General features: G+C 37.1%; 1 pseudogene; it reads left to right on the top strand.

The window, feature by feature from the left end:
- The first annotated feature begins 3376 nt into the window (after positions 1-3376).
- LOC121790741 lies at positions 3377-7679 on the top strand (annotated as a pseudogene).
- The last annotated feature ends 10117 nt before the right edge of the window (positions 7680-17796 follow it).

Here is a 17796-nt window from a genome sequence, read left to right as displayed (position 1 = left end):
GGGAACATCATATTCAAGTTTTGCGTCTAATAGATTGATATTCGGAGGACGGATCTTATCTTCTAAATCAATATTTAGGACTAGACTTCGAGAATGTCCGACGGCATTACGTGGTTTTCCGGAGGAAGATTTGAAATACTCACTCAGTCCCATAAAAATAATCTTCCTTTTTCATTTGGGATGTCCCACAAAATTATTTACTACTCCATCCGTATCCATTAGGATTTCTGGTCATTTTTGCGCACTCATTTTGTAAAAATGATACTCGTTCCGTCCCACAAAAGATGTCACACTTGTGGGACGACATGAGATTTTATGAGATTTTGTTTTTTGTGTTAGGTGGAAAGAGAAAATATAATAATTATATTATTATGAGAGAATACTTTTTCTAAAAATGGAAATGTGACATCTGTAGTGGGACAAACTAAAAAGGAAAGTGAGATATCTTTTATGGGACGTAGGGAGTAATAAATAATTAAAGTAGAGGAATGGTAAAGTAAGAGAGAGAATAATGTTGAGAAGACATTAATCAGGGGCGGACCTACATATAAATGGGGTAGGGCTTTAGCCCCTAATGAATCTTTAAAAAAAAAAATTCTATTATAAAGTTTCAAAATGTATCCATATTTTACACCTATTATAGTATAAAAGCCCCTATTGATAATCTAAATTACTTGAAAATTTATTTTTAAATAAAATTTTGAAAATTTAGCCCCTACTCATATTTATTTCTGCGTCCGCCCCTGACATTAATAACTAAAGCACATATTTTAATCAAGATAAAAACTGATAAAATACTAATTTCGCCGCAAACGACTATTATTGTTGTATTTTGTGAAAGTACAAAACTAAGAGTATTTTAGATAAAAAAAAACACACCAAAATATCTAAAACAAGAAAAATTCTGTCCATAATATAAAGGCTCATTTTGTTATTTTAGGATGTTCGTGATTTAAAATCTCATTTACTTTTTTTCCATAATAGGTAAGAAGACCCACTATTCATCTAACTTAGGGGTGGGTAGGTACGGTTTACCTTACCGAAACCATCATACCGTATACCTTACCGTAAATTCAGTATGCGAACAAATCATACCTTTACCTTACCAAAATTTTCGGTATACCGAGCTTCGGTATACCTTATTTTCGGTATGACCAATTTCCATATCGATGCAGTAACTCATTTTTGGTATACCGTACCAAAGTTCGGTATACCGTACTTTTGCGGTATACCTTACTTTCAACATCAATGAAAATAGATAATTTGAGTTTTTAGAATATTATTTATATTTTATTTTAAAAATATATATATTACATATATTTTATTCATAATTATATTTATATTTCACAATAAATTTTATAATTTTAAAAATATATAAAATATATTTATACTATTAAATTTATATTTTACGGTATATACCTTATTTTACGGTACATACCGAACTTCGGTATGAAGCGGTATACCGCGGTATATGAAAATTCATACCGTTACCTTACCGAAAAATTTCGGTAAGGTATTATACCGTACCGAAAATCACGGTATACCAAAAGTTCGGTATTTTCGATATTTTTTGGTATGATAAGACCGGTATTTCGGTATTTAAGTATTTTTCCCCAGCCCTAATCTAACTCATTACACTCATGTTCTGTTATAAAATTAATCAATATATATATAGGGTTGTGATCAATTGAGATTTTTAGCCTAATTGAGAATTGAGATGCATTATAAGCCACTCATTTTTATTAAATGAGTGGTCCAGAATTTGCAACATGGAAAATATTTTTACATTAATTAATTGTGAAAGGGCATATTTGTAATTTCATCATATATTTTATTTAATAAATATTTTTTTTTATTTTTTTTAAAAATTATTTTTTTTGATTTTTTATTTTTTTATTTATTTTATTTATTTAATTTTTTTTTTGTCAACTACATATACAATTCATGTCAACTGCACACATGTAATGTCAACTACATATACAATTCATGTCAACTACACACATATAATGTCAACTACATATACAATTCATGTCAACTACACATATATAATGTCAATTATAAGCTGTTGACATTTGATGTGCAGAGCTATTGACATTTGATGTGCAGACTACACATCGTAGTTGACATAATGTCTCAGTAGTTGACATCGCGCGAAAATTTTAAAAAAATTTAAAAAAAATTAAAAAAAATTAAAAAAATTAAAAAAATTAAAAAAATTAAATTTTTTTTAGTTGTTGACATTTTAATACGAGTTGTTGACATTTGATATTCTGGCTATTGAAATGAAATGACGATAATACCCCTTAGTTGACATAATCTACTTGTAGTTGACATTTCAAAATGAGTGGCTGAAAATGCATCTCAATTCTCAATTAAGCTAAAAAATCTCAACCTAACAAGACCCTATATATATATATATATAAATGTGGAGTCCACTTTCAATTAACTTATTTCTCTATTTTTCTTCATGAAGTTAAATAATTTTTAAAATTCATGTCGTGTCAAAATGAGACTATAAATCGGAAGGAGTAATTATGTAGAAAGTAGAAAGTAGAAAGGAAATACTTCATCAATTCACCTAGGGCTGGGTCGATACGATATATCATATCGAAAACGTTGTAACGTGTATCGTATCGAAAATATCGATATGAAATTCTTTCATATCGTTATCGTATCGAAAGTTTCGATATATCGAACTTCGATATGGATAATATCAGTATCATTACCGTATCGATATTTTGATATATTGTACCGAAATTCGATATACTGTTCAGAACGATATATCAAAGATCGATACGATATACTGAAATATCGTACCATTTCAAATACATGTATATCGAAAAATATAATTTCAACATGTATTGAATTTCAATATATTTCGATATATGCGGTATATATCGATAATTCCATATGTATTGATTTTCAATATAATTCGGTATATCAAAAATATCGATATATATCGTATATTCGATATAAAACGATATATCGCGATGTAAGGAAATTCATATTGTTATCGTATCGAAAACTTATGATACATTATCGTATCGTATCGTATCGAAAATTAAGATATACCGAAAATTTAAAATTTTTTCGATATTTTTCAATACGATACAAACGATATATCATTTTCTCGATATTTTTCCCAAGCCCTATTAGAACATTATTTTATAAAATAATATAGTATTATTTTATCAGCAACCAGTGTTAAATTTTGGCTTTGCTTGATAGCTGACGTGCCGTCATCACAGCCGTTGAGTGGCTGTAACCAGAGATCAACCGACGGTCGAGATGCAGCGAAAATTGTCGTACGAAAGCAGCAAAACACGTGTGCTTCAGTGAGGCAGGTGAATTTAATGGATACTCAACGAGTCAACGGCAAGCATAAGTTTTCAGGGGAAGAATTTACACGCAGTCACACAGTAGATGGGAAGTATAGATGGTTGTTATTAGATACACAAGTAATTATATCCGTTTCTGTCCGTTGATTGCAAACGAAAAGACCTGAAAAAATATCTGAGAAACGAAGATTCAAGATTTACCTCACTGCATCTGTTTTTTGATTTCTCTTGTTTTTGCATTTTGGAGAGATAGGTGTTCTTCTGCAAAGGGGTATGTAAAAATCGGTTCTTGATAGCTGTGAGGGCCGTTCTTGATTCAAAATTTTGTGTAATTACTAATTAGAGTGAGTGTGATTAGTTGTTTAGCTGCGGCTTGTTTTTTTTTTGGGGGATACGATGATATGGGCTTAGAATAAAATCGATTCTTGATAGCTGTGAGAGCCGTTCTTGATTCAAAATTGAGTTGGTATTCTTGGTTTTTTTGGAATTAGAGTGAGTGTGATTAGTGGTTTAGCCGCGGCTTTGTTTTTTTTGCGGATGTGAAGATATGGGCTTAGAATAAAAATCGATTCTTGATAACTGAGAGCGTCGTTCTAGGTTAAAAATTGAGTTAGTATTGTTGGATTTTGCGGAATCAAGTGAGTTTGATTAGTGGTGTAGCTGAGGCTCTGTTTTCATAGGGATGTGATGATATGGGCTAACAATAAAAATCGATTCTTGATATCTGAGAGCGTCGTTCTAGGTTAGAAATTGAGTTAGTATTGTTGGATTTTGCAGAATCGAGTGAGTTTGATTAGTGGTTTTGGGGGATGTGACGATATGGGAGAAAATGCGGCAGCGTTGGACACAGCTATAAATTCTGTGCAGGCATTAGGGAGGGGATTCGATGTGAACTATGACACGAGGTTGCTGTATTGTAAGGGCGTATCGGGGTCGAGGATAGTGGATATTGATGAAGAGCACTCGAGGGATTTGTACCTTGCTGATGACTTTGTTGTGCCAAATGTTTCAAGGGACATCAAGAATTCTCACGAGGCAGGTGGGCGTGATGGCTTTGGTGTTTGCAGTTATAATGAGGTATATGATGGTTTTATACTGTTTTGCGACTTCGCTTTTCTTGGTATTGTATGTTGGCATTTGATATTGGTGGATGTTGGTTTGTGCAATTGAGAAGATTTGATGCAAATTAGCATTTGCCTTTGTGTATGATATTGAGGTTTAATCTGTTTAGTGGCTATTCCTTTTGTAAGGCTGTGATCAAACAGTAGCAGGTTATCGGTTAGGTTGGTTACTGTTTCAAGTGGATGTCGTTGCTCACATGCTTAGTATAATTAAAGAAGAAAACGAGTTATGTTACTCCGTTTTAGGGTTTCACATAGACAGTGGTTTTTATGAAAGGTCTACGTATTAGACAGACGCTAACTGCTTCCTTTATTAGAAACACGCATCCTTGATAGTAATATTCCATGATGTTTACTCTATGTTGATTAGGTCACTCTCTCCACAGTATAACTTGCAACGTTTTTCTTGAAAATTCTATGGGTTGAGAGGATGGAAATATTTGCAAAGGACCAAAACCATAAGATTTGTTTCAAGACATGTTTGAGGAATTAGACTTGCGTATTTTCATCTCTCTCACTGTACACATAGCTTGCCTATTTGATTAATTTCAACATAGCACGGTTGTTTTGCCTCTCATAATTCCTATAATATCAAATTCCGACACAAAAGAGCAAAACCCGGTAAATCAATAAGGTGCTTCTGAATGTGTTGTATTTCTTTGATCCTTTGATTGTTACATATCATTCATTGTCAATCAGCATTTGTAACTTATTTTATTCAAATGCTTACTTCATATAACACGAATACAGATGGTCGAGTATTTCAACAAAAAGGCAAGTCTCTCCAGGCATGCTCCACTTGGTAGCTTCAATGCTTCATTCAGCTTAACCGGTTCCAGGCATATAGATGCTGCTTCCACGAAGTCTCTTTGCATGGATGGATTTTTCATTGCAATTGCTAAAATCGAGCTTATCAAATCTCCTATGGCTCTAAATGAAAATGTTGTACGGGCAGTGCCAAAATCGTGGGACCCACCCGCCCTAGCAAGGTAAAATATTTCAGTCATGCACATGTATATCTCTTTCTACCCGCCAGCCTTATTTAACTTGTTATATCCTTAACAGCTTCATCGAGACCTTTGGTACCCATGTTATTACATCTATAACTATCGGAGGTAAAGATGCAATCTATGTGAAACAGCACCTGTCGTCACCTCTCTCTATCGTGGAAATCAAGAACTATGTTCAAGATATCGGAAATCAAAGGTTCTGCAGCCCTGAAGGGCTTACAAATTCAGGACTATTAAAAAATAAGGTTAGTTCCTTTTTCGCTTTCCATTTGATGACTTTGCCTCCTACTGCTTGTCCTGATCATTTTGTTTCTCAAATTATTTTTCTTAAGAATATAATCTCGTTTTCTTCTCTCCGTCTTCAATTTTCAGGGCAGCGATTCTTCTTTATTTAACAACAAGGAATATACCCTCAACCGGCTAGTGCACCTTACCTCTCCGGGAGTGGCAAAGAAGTACGTATATGCCATGCAACAAAATATTTTTATCTTCCAAATCATTTGACCATGCTTCATGTATATACCAAAGTATATATAAAATGTGGTAAATTTTGTAACATGAAATAATGTTTCTGACCTTGATAAATGACAGTAAAACAGAGTTGAGGATAAAGCTTTTATCTTGTAGTGAATTTTGCTTTTATGATTCTCAACATTTAGCTACAACAAGTTGAGGTCTTTATGCTAGCAGGATGTCACCGTCATATTCAGAAGGCGTGGAGGGGATGATCTAGAACGGAGCCACACTCAGTGGGAAAAAACGGTCCGATCTTCTCCAGATGTGATTGAGATGTCATTCTTCCCTATAACAGAATTACTTGATGGAGTTCGAGGAAGGGATCATTTGGAACGCGCTATTTCTCTCTACCTAGAGTGTAAGAATTCCTTTTCTTCGCTACTTTGGGTGATTTTACTCCGATATCCACTATGATACAGTCCTTATTGGATTCATCCATGCAGATAAACCTCAGATTGAAGAACTACGATATTTCCTAGAATTTCAGGTCCCTCGAATATGGGCCCCCGTGCAGGATAGGTTTCCGGGACAAGCAAGAAAGGAACCAGTTTGTCCGTCATTACAATTTAGCATGATGGGACAAAAACTATATGTCAGCCAAGAGCAAGTACGTGCTAACTTTCTCACGTATTAAAAGAAATGAGAGATTAGATTGGCAATACATGATCAAATGTTTCGATCAATCATGCAGTGGATTAGTCTATATTATGTTTATTTATCTGTCTAAGCTATTACTTAAAGTAAACACCCTCTCTAGAGTAGTAGGCTTTCCTTTTTTGTTTATTTCATGATGAAACAGAGAAGTGAGCAGGAAATGTTAACCGAAACATGGATGCAGGTTTCGGTTGGCCGGAAGCCTGTGACTGGTATGCGGCTATGCCTTGAGGGATCTAAGCAGAATCGCATCACTATCCATCTTCAGCATCTAGCGTCGCTTCCCAAGATTCTCCAGCCGTATTGGGACACACACGTGGCAATAGGTGCCCCGAAGTGGCAGGGGCCAGAAGAGCAGGACAGCAGATGGTTCGAGCCGGTGAAATGGAAGAAATTTTCGCACGTTAGCAGCGCACCTGTAGAGAACCCCGAGACCTTCATAGGCGACCTCATGGGTGCCTATGTGGTCACGGGAGCTCAGCTTGGGGTGTGGGATTTCGGTTCAAGAAATGTCCTGCATATGAAGCTCTTGTACTCTAGGCTTCCCGGATGCACAGTACGCCGGTCCTTATGGGATCATGCTCCGAGCGAATTGCTCAGGAGACAGGACGACTCTAGCTCGAGCTCCAGTGAGGAGTATTCGGGCAATAAAGTGGCAAAATTTGTGGACATGTCGGAGATGAGCAAGGGGCCGCAAGATCTACCGGGACACTGGCTGGTGACAGGAGGAAAGCTTGGTGTAGAAAAGGGGAAAATTGTGGTGAGAGTCAAGTATTCATTGCTTAATTACTGACATCAGTTTTCACTTTGTGTAGTGATTCTTGATGTTGGTTTGAAATGTACATGGATCTTCTTCTTCATAGTTTTCTGGGATCAGGATGTTTGCTTGGCTTTGGAGAGTAGAAATTGTCTTCATATATTGATGTTTAGGAGTTGGTTGAATTGTGGTCTGAAGCAAGATTCAGTGTTGTATATTTTTTATCTTCCTAAAATTATAAATCTAGGGGTGTCGAGGGACTCGCTATTTAGTTAACCCCAAATCCTTAAGTATTCATCTAGAATTAAGTTATAGGATAATTTTAGTTGGAGGAGGATATTATCATAATTTTAGTTAACCCCAATCCCATTGAAGGGTTTAACCACCTTGCAAAGAAAACGTAGCAAACACCGAGTTCTGAAGTCTTATCCATGTTACTCCTCTTGGTCCTACTATTCTCATCCACATACTCATGAAGCTCAAAATTACCAACAAATGAAAGCTTAGGCAACTTAGTATGAAAGGAAGTCACTCCAACATTCAAGTTAGATTTCACAAGAGAAATGTCATGTCTATCATTGCTTGTATTTAACCAAAATGGATCAACATATGAGGCAAAAATATATTTAACATCCAAAGATTCTAGCTCACAAGACCACTTTTTACACAAGTCATCAATAACAACACTATCAACACAAATGAGCTTCTCTAATGTAATCATATTCAATGAATCATCACAAGGAGATAAGGATAGTGCACTTGAACCTTGGGCAAGGAGTTCCTCGATTTGCCCTTGTTCCTCTTGATCCATCGGCGGTAGGGAGGTTTCCAAGCCATGTGCAACTTGATGCTTCACTTCCATGTCTTCAATTTTACTCACTACAAAATCATCAACTATGATACCAAATGATAAGGATCCATATTGATTGTGATCCATTAACCCAAGATTTATACCCTTTGATGATGTTTGATCTTCAATTGGAACACAAAAACACAAAACCAGTAAAGGATATGGTGGATCTATCCTTCAAAAACTAGACCCAAAACGATTTGATGGAAGACAAAAGATGAAGAAAAGTGAATTTGATATTAACTAAATCCATTGATGTAGAAAACACTCTAAACAATCTTCATCATGCTAGATTCAACTAATGGCTCCACTACTCAAAGGAATTCACAAGCCCTTTGATGCATACCTATACTTGATCATACTTGATTGAATCAATTGATAATCAAGCAACCTAAAATTAGGAATTGGATAGAAACCCTCTTCAAGAGGAACAAATCTCTCAAGCATCTATTTTCATCAAAGTCTAACTATTACAAATGAGGAAAAATACTATTTAAGGCTTGGGTGACCCGCTGGGGGTCTGAGAATGACACCCGGCCGGGTGATTTATCCTCCTTGAAATTAACCCGGCCGGGTGGAGCTTTTCTGCACTGTGCGTCTTCCGTAAAATGGCCATAACTCCCTCCACCAGACTCCGATTGAGGCGTGCAAGATACTCACTCGAAGATCTCTCGAAGATGAAGACATTGGTTGACTTCCCAAAGAATTTGGACGTCATATTGTTAGGCTGATCACTGGTTGAAGCCAGTTGCAGGTACAAACTTTGATGCACGGCTTCCATGATCGTATCATCCTCCGCTTCTTGCAAAGGATTTGTCCTAAAATCCGAGCCTTCTCTATTGCTCGTATCCTCGGGAGGTCCTCTAGCTTTATTGGATCCTTGGCATGTATTCTCTCTCATCCTTGGACCCCAATCAATCCATGGCTCATGTCGAAGTGAAGACTCTTGACGTCTAGCACTCATGGTTATATCATCCTCCCCTTCTTGGAAATGATTTGCCTTCAAATTCAGATTCCGCACACCTATAAAATGGAACGAGAGCAAATCAAATATCAAAGTATGACGAAAAGGGTTTAAACCACTAACGACTTCCATGATCGTATCAATAGGAAAATGATTTGGACGTTATATTGGTGGACTTCCCAAAGCATTTGGACGTTATATTGATAGGCTGATCACTGATTGAAGCCAGCTGCATGTACAAACTTTGATGCACGACTTCCATGATCGTATCAATAGGAAAATGATTTGGGACCGTCGCTGCATTGAGGGCTCTGTAATCGATGCAGAAACGAAAGGAGCCATCCTTCTTGCAAACTAATAAAACCGGGGATGAGAACGGACTGTGGCTGTGCTGCATGATCCCCTGTTCCAACATCTCCCATACCTGCACGCTCAATTTTGAAAGTATGGATATCGATACGGGCGAACATTGATCAGCTTTGACCCAGGCACGAGGTGAATACGGTGGTCAAACGGTCCCGCAGGTGGGAGACCGGTCGGGATCCTGAATACCGAATCATTCTTGAATTTAAAATCCAATTAAATCTAACCATATTTTGTCAAATCCCTCCATATCTTATTTTAATTAGGATTTGACTCTTTCCTTCTTTAAGGCCTATAATTATCGCACCATATACCTATAAATTTCCTTGGAGAATTAATTTATTTGTTACCTATTTTGTGGGAGTCTTTTTCTACAGAAAAATACCAAATTTAAATCGTATTCCTATTTTATTGGAGGATTTAAATAATTTCCTTGCTACTCCCTAAAGTACACGCCCCCCTCTTGTTTCATACTTGGAGATTTTTAAATTGTCTCGTTACCTTATTTATGGAATACCCAATATCTTTTTACCTAATTTGTGAATTTATTTCTCTCCAAGTAAATACCAAATCAATTTCCTTGCTAATTAAATGGCAAATTTTGAGAACCCCTCCCCCTTTTCTACACTCCTATTTTCTTTTAAATTGTGGGATTTATTCATTGACCTCTATTTTATTCCTCCACAATTATAATTAATTTATTTAAGTGTGGGATTAATCCTAGAATATAAAAAGGGAGGAACCCTAACCCTAGCCCCCATTCACACGTTTTCCTCCCTCTCACTCTCTCCCACACGCCTCTCTCCCTCTCTTCACCCTCTCCACAAATCCTTCACCAATTCCTTGTTCTTGCATCATTTTAGAGTTGGAAACTCAAGATTCATCAAAGAATCGCATCATTCGTCATTCCTACCGATTGTTTTTGCAAGAGAAAGGTATACTTGAATCATCTTTCTCATTTTTACCATTGAATCCATGTGTCTTGATCACCTTATGCATATAGTGAGTGTAGAAATCGTAGACCTAAAAATTAATCGGTTGGGAAGGATGTTTGCATGAGAAAGTATGTGTATGTGCGTGTATGTATGTGTGTGTGTGAGTTAGTGGATGATTCATTGGTGAATGCTATGTGTAAATATGAGGTCATGGTTGTGAGGTCATTTTTGAAGCATGAATATGTGTTGAAAGTATGAATAGGTATGTGTGGATGAATGATAGACAAACCCTAGTTTGTAATTGTTGAGCATGAAAACTGTGGTGTTCGGACAGTAGGTTCCGACGAGTGTTTGACCGACCAAACGATCCTATGTTGGCACAAATTTTTAACTGAGTGAATTTTTAGGTGTCTTCTATGTTGTGTCAAAATTTCAGCCTCAATTGATGAAAGATGAATATTTAACGATTTTTTCAATTGAACTGCGCAGTCCTGCCAAATTTGTGTTCTCGTCCAGTGAGTTTCGTTTTTGATTTGACCAACCTAAAGATGTGATTTGGTGTGAAATTTTAACTGGATAAACCTTGATGTGTCTACTGTATGGTGACCAAACTTTAGGGTCATATGAGGTCGGATGTATTTTTAATGATTTTTATAAAAAGACTGCGTTGTTCTGCCAGATTCTGATTTTGTTGAAATGAACTTTGCTGACAAGTTTGAGTGAATTACATGATACATATGTGAATAAGGAACGTATCCTATGATGTGGTTATGTGTTTCACGTTGAGGTATGCTTGAGTGTTTGTTACGTTTAAATTGATGAACGTTGGGATGGTCAATATAAGAAAACGATGGAAGGAACGTTAGGGCATGCATGACAAATGTATTGATGAAAAGACTGATTGTGTTATGGTGCGTACGTGGGTACAAAGAGCAAGGGTTGAAATAAAGTTGTGAATTGTGTGTAAGCAAGCGAGGTGGGCTTTCTTTTACTAAACTCTTTTACTTTTTCAAAAGTATGATTACAGAGTTATAAGGGTGGTTTAAAGTGTTATGTCATGCCATGATTGTTTTGATGTTGAGATTGTTGCCTGATGCCTAGTTCGTTTGAGCTTGCTCCGTTAGGCTATAGGGCTATGTGTGAAACGAATTCGGGTCTGAGTAGGGCCGCAAACCCTATCAGACTGTGTACACCGATGGGATCGGGAGCCGTCCTTGCTAGTCGGCCGGTCTTGTGGGCGAATAGTGTGGCCACACTTTCGTCGCACTGTGGAAAGATGATGTGATTGTTAGATTGTTGAGAAAGTGGGGAGATTGATTGTCTGGCTAGACTATGAAACTGTTTTTGTGATACTCTATGATATTTCTTATTTAAATGTAAAACTCGAGTTCACTGTGGTATGGATGACATAACTGTTATAAAATGTTTTCAGCATGAGCCCACTGAGTATATCAAGTACTCAGCCCTGCATATGTTTTCTCTATGTGCAGGTTGAGCGGGATGTTGCGGCAGATGTTGAGTCGAGCTTTAGGAATTCCCGGATGCGCCGTGTCTTCATACATGGGCGTCATCCTATGACTCTCCTTTGATACTTGTTTTCCGCTGCCTTATTTGAAACTATTTTTTTTTCAGTCTTCCACATTACTCTCTACAGTTTTATGCCACTAAGTACTTTGAGACATTTATCCGCTGCTCAACCATTGTGTAGACTAAAACACTTTCTCTTAAAGTTAATTGAGTTTTGTTATTAAATGTTGTTCTTTATCGTTTCCTCATAGTCACGAGTTCCCCGTCTTTACTATCCTTAGTAAGGGCGGTCGTGACAGAGTGGTATCAGAGCTTCGTTTTTTCGCTCTGGTCCGAGAGTCTTCTTTTAGCTTAAGTCTAAATTAGTACCCCTAGACTAGAAGTGTCATGAAAGCTCAACATCCGAAGCATCACGCTCAACCAAAAGAAAGTGATGTATGTTTTAAATTGTTGAAAGAATGTGAAATCAATGATGTGATGATAAGGATGTTTTGGCAAGAGTACGCATGTGTATGAAAGTTATATGTGAATATGATAATGTGATGGTATGATTATGTGGAACATGAGCACGAATGACACGATGTCCTAAGTATGTGTTATGTGTGAGAAAGTGTTGCGGCGTAAGCATGTGAACATAGAAAGCCTTAAGATGATCTCGAATTTAGTGATTGATAGAGGGAAAAGATGAGACTACGACTCTATGTGTGTGTGTCAACTGGCCAGGAGGGTACCTAGACCTAGCTGTGTCGTTGGGTCTGTGTCTATCTTCCCTATCAACAAAAAAATACCTCAACCCACTTCTACTGGCTAGTATAGTGGAGTAAGGGTCGAATCCCACAGAGATGGATGTAGGCGAGATACACTTGCGATGACATTCTGGGAGCGGTTGGTTAGCTACCACGCTTTTTTGGGGTTGGGTTTTACCTAGTCAGAAAATGAAATGGAACATATAACCCTCCTGACCAGTAGGTCAGGGTGGGCTCTAAATGCTGCGTGCTAAAAGAAATTAAAATGTCTTTTGGCTTATGCAATGCTCCTGCTACTTTCCAAAGATGCATGATGGCCTTTTTTCATGATTTGATTGAAAATGTGATGGAGGTTTTTATGGATGACTTTTCTGTCTTTGGAAAGTCTTATGATCATTGTCTTAAAAATTTGGCTAAGGTTTTGCTGAGATGTGTAGAAACTAACCTTGGGGCATACAGGGCACTACAGGAGATTTATCAAGGATGACAGGGCGAAGATCGCAGCCATTTCATGGTGAAAGAAGGTATAGTTCTAGGTCACAAAGTGTCTTCTGCAGGGATAGAAGTTGACAGGGCGAAGATCGCAGCCATTGAGAAACTCCCGCCTCGATCCAACAAAAAGGCCGTAAGAAGTTTCTTGGGGCATACAGGGTTCTACAGGAGATTTATCAAGGATTTCTCGAAAATTACTAAGCATCTTTGTAAATTACTTGAACAAGATGTGAAATTTAATTTTACCTCTAACTGTTGATACGTTCGGATTTTGCACTATATTAACGCCTTTATTTGGTCTGTTTTTAATGTCAAAATCACAATTCATGTCCATATTTTGCATATTTTATCTATTTTGGTATTTTGACGTGTTTTGTGAGATTTGTGCATATTTGAACCTAAAAGGACAGGAAAAAGTCGAAGTTGGAAATCTGGAGCATTCGAGATGCCAACGGTCCGCTGCAACATGCACAACGACCACTGGGCCCAGCGACCACAGAGCCATTAGCGGTCCGCTCCGGAGAAAGTTGTACTGAAATGAAGAACACGCCCAACGACTGTTGGGGCGTGTGCAGCGACCGCTTGAAGAGTTTCTGAAGCTACTGGAATATTCACAGTGATAAAACCCAAAGGTTGAATCCTTATAGCCTTGATCTTCGCTTGATCCTTCTTCAACCTCTTGCACAATGAAAAACTCTCTCACTTTTATGCTCTAGAATTATATGGCAAAAAGAAGATCTAGATGAAGGATTCGGGTTGGAGGAGGAGCCATGAAGGCTCCCCTTTTGGGGGCTATGGAAGGGTGAATATTATGAATTAGGTAATGGGTATATATAGGCTTGAAAAGGATTTAAATTTGGTAAAAAATTTCCTCCAAGCAATAGTAAAGATGGAATTTTCGTGCCCCATAGTAGAAGGAAAAGATTTGGCTTCACAAGGTAATGTCCTCTTTCATTCTTTAAATTTCCGCCTAAACTGCATTTGACAGCTTTGCGCGACTTTGGTAAAATGGCCATAACTTTCTCCACAGAACTCCGATTGAGATGATCTTGGTACCAACGTGAAGTTCTTTCGAAGATGAAGAGAACAACCTGTAGAAAGCCATGATCAGACTTCAGGATCGTCAGAAAAATTGAGTTTTAACATAGGCTGTTGTGCACTGCGTTTTCCCAGCGGGCGCTGGCATGGGCCCTGCAAGCACTGGAGAGAGTCAGAGAGTTCTGGAGTGATTTTCAGCAACCCCTGGTGCACGCCAGCAGTCCGCTGGGTTGCCTTCTGCTCCAACTTCCGAACTTTGACATTTTTATGCCCTTCTTAAGCTCTATTTTGCACATTTCTCACAAAACACGGTAAAATACCAAAATACTAAAATGCAAATAATGGACATATAATTCAACTTTGATAATCAAAATGGACCACAAAATAGCCTTAAAGTAGTGTAAAATCCGAGCGTATCATACCCCCAAACTTGAATATTTGTTTGTTCTCAAACAAAAGAAGAAAGAAACATAAAATAGAAGCACAGATTTCACAAAGACTAGACTCCATTATTGCCTCAACAGTATGGAATAAGTAGATTAAGCATGAATTAACGCAATCAAAATAAGCAAAGGCTTATTAGTGCACTTTCATTACTAACTCGTGGAACACCTTGAAATCATGCACTCACATGTGACAAAACTTCCAAAGATGGGACGTGATTTATCTCTCACTCTCAAAGTGTATAAAGGTTAATGTGTATAAGCACTCAAACCATGCATCATGCAAAGTTTACCATAGGCTTGCTCAAAGTCTAATCCGTCTTCTACTAGATGTGATTAATCATCAAAAGTCCGAAATGTCTTTATTTTTTGTTGTAATGTAGGCTCTTTGGTAGGTGAGGAAAATTTGGCTAAGAAGTGACTTAAAAATAAAGAATATCCCAAGTAGAGTTAAAATGACTCCACTTTTCTAAAACCCAAGACACTTCTGACACTTATTTTTCTTCTTCATCTCACTTTCCAAACCTTTGATGTTTTCTTTCTTTTTTTTGACAACCTTTCTTTCTTTTTTTTTCTTTTCTTTCTTTTTCATAAGCATCCTTTCTAAGATCGAGCATACATTTTGAATTTTTTCTATTTTACAACTTTTAAGATCAAGCACTTTTTCTACATTAAGCACACTACTTTTTATACTTTCTTCCTTATCTCTCCAATTCCTTTACAAAAGAACATAAAAACTATACTAACCAAGGAATTGTCCCCATATATTTGGCTTCCAAAGAATAGGTTTAAAGGCTCAAAATTGGTTCCAAAGGGATAAAAATTTAGAGGGTCAAAAATTTTGGGTATAAAAGTAGCTAAGTAAAGATGGCCTAACATCCTACTAAATCAACTTAAACCTTATGTAAACTTAGGCAGATTAGGAGCAAGTTCTATAAAAAAATACATGAATGCAGATAAATCACACAAGAAAAAAATTAGGCTCAAATCTCACAAGGTATAAGCATGATTCAAGGCGAACAAGCAATTCACTAATTATGCACCTTTTTACCAAACCATCAAATCAAGACATCAAGCCACACTTAAACATGGATGGAATTAAATATCATTGGCAACTCGGTCGAATGTGTCCCTAAGCATGCGTGTTTCTAAGTTCTTCATGCTATGTTCATGACATGGATTCACCTTTGGGATTTTAAAACTAAAACCCTAAAACCTAAACTCACGGTCCACCACTTCAAACTTGATACATTTTTCATTAGCACTAAATAAACCTGCAAGTATACAAAGTATATATAGTATAACTAAAGGTCAGTACCGGATATCAAACACGGGGAATAAAGTCACAGACTGGCTACCTTCTACTAAGCTTCGTTCACTATTTGGAAAAACGGGAATTTTGGAGATTTTGAAAACTAAAAGCAGTTTGAAAGCAATAAAACAACTAATTGCAAATAATTAAAAAGGTAAAAGTATGAGAGATAAGAGAATTCCAGCGATGTGCGTTCACAGTTATGGTTATACAAATTCCAACTACAATACCCTAGCACAGTTTATACTTCGATAGAACGAGTCACATAAGTTTTCCCATGCGTTACAAGTATAGATTACTAACACTAAGGTTGTCAATCCTAGATCCGTAACTCCTAAAAGCTCCTAAGACCCTTGAAAAGTCCTCACTCTCAATTTACAGTGTCATTTTAAGGGAAGCTAATTGTAGTGTCTACTAAGTGGATCTAACTCGCCAACCTTCTCTCACGATTATGTAGCAAGTTATATTAAATCATCACCGAATGTGTCACTCAAACGTGAAGTATTATGGAACAACTTAGGGAAGAAACGAAGTAAAAATAAAATGGATATTAAATAGCAAAACTGAATTGTATAACCAAAGTCGTTACTAACACATCCCTAGAATCCTATAAATTTAGTTACACATAATTGAATAAGCTAAGAACATAGAATGAAGGGAAAACAAAGTGAACATAAGAACTATAGCAATAAAACCCAAAGTTTGAATCCTTGTAGCTTTGATCTTCTCTTGATTCCTTCTTCAACCTCTTGCACAATGAAAAACTCTCTCAATTTTATGCTCTAGAATTATATGGCAAAAAGAATATCTAGATGAAGGATTAGGGTTGGAGGATGAGCCATGAAGGCTCCCCTTTTAGAGGCTATGGAAGAGTGAATATTATTAATTAGGTTATGGGGTATATATAGGCTTGAAAAGGATTTAAATATGGTAAAAAGTTTCCTCCAAGCAATAGTGAAGATGGAATTTCCGTGCCCCATAATAGAAGCAAAAGATTTGGCTTTACAAGGGAATGTCTTCTTTCCTTCTTTAAATTTCCGCCTAAACTGCATTTGACAGCTTTGCACGACTTTGGTAGAACGGTCACAACTTTCTTGAACAGAAGGACATGTTGAATGCCCAGATCATACTTCCGGATCACCGGAAAATTGAGTTTGAACACAGGCTGTCGTGTGCCGCATTTTCCCAGCGGGCATTGGCATGGGCCCAGCGGGTGCTGGAGAGAGTCAGAGAGTTTTGGAGAGATTTTCAGCGACCGCTGGGGTGCGCCAGCGGTCCGCTGGGTTCCTTCTGCTCCAGCTTCTGAACTTTGACGTTTTTATGCCCTTTTTAAGTTCTATTTTGCACATTTCTCACAAAACACGTCAAAATACCAAAATGGATAAAATATGCAAATAATTGACATGTAATGCAACTTTGACACTCAAAACGGACCACAAAATGGCCTTAAAATAGTGCAAAATCCGAGCATATCATACCCCCAAACTTGAATATTTGTTTGTTTTTTTTTCAACACCTTCACGGTGGAGGGTTGAGTAGGTCCCTCATCCCATATATATCATGTAAAAAGAGTTTCAAACACAGCCCAATCCCGAAAGTGAATGGACTAAGAAGGAAGGGTACAAACCAAGAACTATAACAAAACAGACTAATCAGCCTAAAAGCAAGCCACAAAACACAAGGGACAAAATCAAAATCTAAAACTAGGCATACCTAGTTGGTCTAATCTT

This window comes from Salvia splendens, unplaced genomic scaffold (assembly GCF_004379255.2).
Source record: "Salvia splendens isolate huo1 unplaced genomic scaffold, SspV2 ctg605, whole genome shotgun sequence".
NCBI lineage: Eukaryota > Viridiplantae > Streptophyta > Magnoliopsida > Lamiales > Lamiaceae > Salvia > Salvia splendens.
This window is presented reverse-complemented; position numbering and strand designations above follow the sequence as displayed.